We start from the raw sequence: 5,122 nt of genomic DNA, 5'->3' as shown, positions 1-5,122 counted from the left end.
AACTTTGCATGGAAAGTCACACTGAGACAAACACTTCAGACGTCAGGCTAGATTAGATTACTTACAGTGTGGAAACAGGCCCTTCGGCCCAACAAGTCCACACCGACCCGCCGAAATGCAACCCACCCATACCCCTACATTTACCCCTTTACCTAACACTACGGGCAATTTAGCATGGTCAATTCACCTGATCCGCACATCTTTGGACTGTGGGAGGAAACCGGAGCACACGGAGGAAACCCACGCAGACACGGGGAGAACGTGCAAACTCCACGCAGTCTGTCGCCTGAGTCGGAAATTGAACCCGGGTCTCAGGCGCTGTGAGGCAACAGTGCTAACCACTGTGCCAACGTGCCGCCCATTACTGTGACTGTGGGCCAAGTAGTGGTAACTGGAAAGGAGAATGGATGGATGTTTGATGACTGGTACTGACATGATGTATTATACTGTGCTGTAAAAGCACGGTGTCACGAACATTCTTTTTCGATAGAAATGTCTCATCACAGGAAAAGAAAGCTATGCTGTTAAGAGAAGACACAATTGCACATGCCGTCCTTCCTGGTCGACCAGTGGTTCCGATGCAGCACTTTCACCGCTGTGGTTTGGGTTCATTTCTTGGTCAGGGAATCAGAATTTATTGTTCCTGGTAAGGGCAACAACAAAGTAGAGCATCTTTGACTGGAATCACATGACAAACGCGTCCGCATGTGCCTTGCAATATCGTACAGGGCCATAAGGTGGCTCACTGGTTATCACTGCTGCCTCACAGCGCCAGAGATATGATTTGCCTACAACTGGGTTGACTGTCAGTTAGTTGCCTACTTCAGGCGCAAATGAAGAGAAAAAGGGTAAGGAATTGTTCTTGAGAGTTAATCCCTGGAGGATTGGTGTGCATTGGTTGCATTGAATAGCCAGTTTCTTAACTGTAGCCATTCTATGTTCCCTTAGTGTGTTGCTTTAGCAAATGTTCAGACCAGGGAGAAAAGTGAGGAAAAACAGTCACTTCCCAGTCAGGGATTGATCCATTATGCGACAACCAACGGATTCCCTTTTGCCCGAACTAGCTCCTATTTTCCCTACATTGGTAATGGCAGTACACAGCATTAGACAGGGTTTTAATGTGTTGCATTGGACCCAGCATCCTTTCCCAACATGGACTATACAGGGAAATAAAGAGATAATAAAAGACATGGATGACGATGACTGGAATGAAAAGACGTCAGGAAGAATGGACAACGTTTACTTGGAAACAAAAAAAAGGAAAGGAAGCCATCGATGTAGTGAGGGGTAATGCCATTTGAAAAGAAAAGGCGAGGTTTCATGGGTTGGTGGAAAAACGAACAGATCATGTGGCGTGACACCAAGTAAAACTGAGTTGTGTCCGTATGGAAGGTTTCCAGGCGATGAGAATTTGGTGAGAGTAAACAGGAGGGAAATTCCTTCATTCGGATGGATCTATATCAAGACTTTAGAACTTCAAAACCAGCGATGATAAAGAGAAGTTTCGAAAGTTATCATTTTCCTTCTACAGCAGTTGAATTCGAAAATGATTACTTTTTCGCTGGAAAGATTATTGAGAAGCTGATCCTAATATATTTGTGAAGATGCGTGCAGACACGCAAGAAATGAATTTCACCATGACAGGGAGTCTGGGCGGCCATGACGGGTTCGCGTTACGTGCACACTCTGTAATTGGTTAAAGTTAATTGGAAAGAAACTTCATAACACCTGCAACTGAGTGCGACTAAGGACAGAATGTGCTGATTGTGAGGAAAGTTTCAGCAGCTTGTTCCACGTGAACTTCTATAAATTGTAAAAAAAAAACTGAGCATGAAAGGGAAGCCGGTTAGCTCAGTCCGCTGCATAACTGGTTGATGATATAAAGTGAAGCCAACAGTATGGGATTAATTCTCACAATGTCTCAGCATACCCTCAGGATCATGATCTCCCAACTCAGCTAATACTTTAGACGATGGTGATAATCAAAGTGAAACTATACTATCGTGAGTGGGAACTGACCTGCCAAAGTAATGCACCTTTATCCTTTCATGTGTTGCATTGGAACATTTGGCTGCAATCACAGAGAAGGGAGTGAGTCCATATACTGCTCACTCATCTCCACCAAAAATATCCAGTAACAAGACACGAAAAATATTCCTACTGCAATTCTGTAATCTTCACAGCAATACTTAAAGACATCGTTATCGTTTCGATTCCAGTTTTTCTGATAACAATCGAAATGTCCAATGAGATAAATCTAATATTTTGTGGATTGCTTTAATGGCCTGTGCGAGCTTGCAGCAAAATCAGTAATGTGAAAAGAGCTAAACATCCTTTCCAGAATTTAACACAGCGCAGGATCAGCGTTATGAAACACGTCATTTTTTTGCAAAAATCACCTCTGTATCTCTATTGAGTGTTGGATATTCACTCAGGGAGTATTTATGGCTGGTCTTAAGTAACTGAGGCATTTCCCAAGGACAGAGCACTCCAAAAAATCATATTTCTTTTAGAATAAATGCTGTTTTACTCAACGTTCTTTTGCAACTTTTAAATATATATGCACAGACATATACATGCATGTGCACATACATTTATATCTGTGTGGATATATAAATATGCGCATATATGCGCGCGTGTGTGTGAATTCAGGACATTAGTAATGGATAGTCGGCCATTTGAATGTTCTTCCTGTAGAATGTGAGAGCTTAGAGATTACAATAATGTCCCGGAAATGTGGTGGAAATGTGGCATAGAAAAATGTGGCGAAAATTGACTTTATTGAATGCTGCGTTGGTTTACTGTGGTGCCCTGCGTTGATCACCGGAAATGTTATGTCGCCACTGGACTGGGGTTTTCCTTCGATCGGCTTCACTTTGTCAGGGAATTCAATTCACTGAAATTTCACCAACTTCCTTTGGCACGTTCATATGAACATCGACCCATACTGCACACAACGACAACAATATCAGCATATTGCACCAACGTGCACGTGGCATGATTTTTATAAACGGTGAAGTTGAATAATGTTATGCAAGGGCAACGTGAATTTCAATTTAATTGCTAAAGTCGCAAGAATCCAGAGTAAGATTCAAAATATCAGAACTTCACGTTCATTACCTTGGCCAGAATTCCAGCCCAGCAAAGGGGAAATCTGCCCAGAATCCCCTGAATCCATGCAATTGCTTGCTCCAGGTGTCCACTTTGAAACCCATGCGAAGCAACATTCAGCCTGAAGGAGAACTTGTCAGAACCCTCCGCTGTCTGATCTAAAGCTGAAACAAGAGCTGTCTATTCCAGCTGGAAGGAAAGGGATGTGGAGGTGAGACCAAAATATTTCGTGGCGTTTCATTCATATTGTTCTTATTGTGATTGTTTAAAAACCTGGTCCAGAAATGGCACAGACACAAGGGAGCCCATTGTTAATACCGATTTCGTCCCGCTCCGTGATACCATATCATCATGGCTGACACAACAATTTTGTGTCTTTTTCCAGCCTATACACATCATCGTGTTGCCTACTGACTAACAGATGTTTATTAACATCGAAAATTTAAACTTGTGAGAGTAAAATGTTCCCTTTCGGGACAGTTGAGTTTCTGCATGAATACTGTTGGTTTTGCAGATGAGCAGCCGAGTCTGCTCTGACCACCTTCCAAACCATAAACCAAAATTCGACTCTGATGGGACTTGAACCCACAACCTTTGAATTGCAACCTGACCAGCCAGTGATATAGAAGTCCAACGCGCTATCCATTGCGCCACAGAGCCGCGCTATCGCGCTTAGTTTAGCGCACAAATTTGCCTTCGACCCATTGCGTTCAGGACAACCATCTCGCGTCTGTCAGTCCTCGTCACACGTTCCAGTGCCTGTACCTTATCCACGTGTGCTCTGGCTCTTCAAGTGTTCGACTACAGACTGTTGGAACGTTCTCATGATACTTAGCTTTACCACATGCTCAGATAATGTTTTCCAGATAAGCAACACTCTACTGGTGAAAGCATTCTCACAAAATCTCGTCTAAACATCTTGTCTCCTGTATTTCATTTATGTCACTCTATTCGTTCCCAACACAGGCTGATCCCTCTCATACGTATCTATCCTCTTCATAAAATGTGCACGTTAATCGGTTACTCAAACAGCCTTAACCTGCTCTTCGATAAACACCCCCAACCCAGCTCGTCTACCTTCACAATGGGAATGGTCCAGGCCTTGCCATTCTTGTCACCTCCTCTGAATATCTCACCCTGCAATCAGACGCTTCCAGCAGTCTGGTGGTTACAACGGACAAGCAAAGTTCACTGAAGTAAAGCCAAAAGGTGTGGTTAAAATCAACAGCTCGTGTCCATATCTCATGAGAAAGGAAAGTTAACATTTCGAGTCCAATGATCTGTCTTCGGAACTGATGGGATGGAAGGGTGGGTGAAGAATGTGGAAGAGGGTGGAAGGGTTCTAAAATGATTGAACTCGATGTTGAGTCCTAAAGTTTGCATGGTCTGTCTGTATAAAATGAGTTGCAGGTCTTCCAGCTAGTGTTATTCCTTGAAGGAGCACTGCAGCAAACCAGAGACCGGAATAGTCGCCTGGGAACACAGTGTCTCGATTAGAGTGAGGCTGGAATTGTACAGTAGTTCAGGCAGCATCCGAGGAGCAGTAAAATCGACGTTTTGGGCAAAAGCCCTTCATCAGGAATACAGTCAAAGAGCATGAAGGGTGAGAACACAGTGTAATGTTGAAGTTACAGGAGACTGGGAGATCGGGATAGTTTTTGTTGATTCTGGACAGAACGTAAGTGCTCTCAGTTTTGTCACTGACTCTGTTTTCCTCTCTCCATTGCAGAGAGATCACATTCTGAGTAGACAATACAGTTGCCTCTATTAAATGAAGTGCAGACAAATCTCTGGAAGATGTGACTGGAAGTTTCCACAGTGAGGAGAGACATCAGAAACTTGCAGGAAATGTAACTTACTACATAGAACGTTAAAGGGAAGTGCAGGCACTTCGGCCCTCGCTGTTGTAGCTACCTGTGAAAATAATGTGATGTCCATAGAAATGGAAAATTAGCATTTATTTTGAAACCAATAAAAGCACAGGGAAACAAAGAAGTAAGAACCTGACTTT

At 43.3% G+C, this 5,122-nt stretch overlaps 1 non-coding gene across 1 annotated transcript; it reads right to left on the bottom strand.

The window, feature by feature from the left end:
- Positions 1 to 3,675: 3,675 nt before the first annotated feature.
- On the bottom strand, positions 3,676 to 3,771 carry trnar-ucu (transfer RNA arginine (anticodon UCU)). Its single transcript has 2 exons — positions 3,735 to 3,771; positions 3,676 to 3,711 (listed from the first exon to the last, which is right to left on the bottom strand). It is a non-coding gene; the product is annotated as a tRNA-Arg (tRNA).
- Between the last annotated feature and the right edge of the window lie 1,351 nt (positions 3,772 to 5,122).

This window comes from Hemiscyllium ocellatum, unplaced genomic scaffold, assembly GCF_020745735.1.
Source record: "Hemiscyllium ocellatum isolate sHemOce1 unplaced genomic scaffold, sHemOce1.pat.X.cur. scaffold_182_pat_ctg1, whole genome shotgun sequence".
Classification (NCBI taxonomy): domain Eukaryota; kingdom Metazoa; phylum Chordata; class Chondrichthyes; order Orectolobiformes; family Hemiscylliidae; genus Hemiscyllium; species Hemiscyllium ocellatum.
This window is presented reverse-complemented; position numbering and strand designations above follow the sequence as displayed.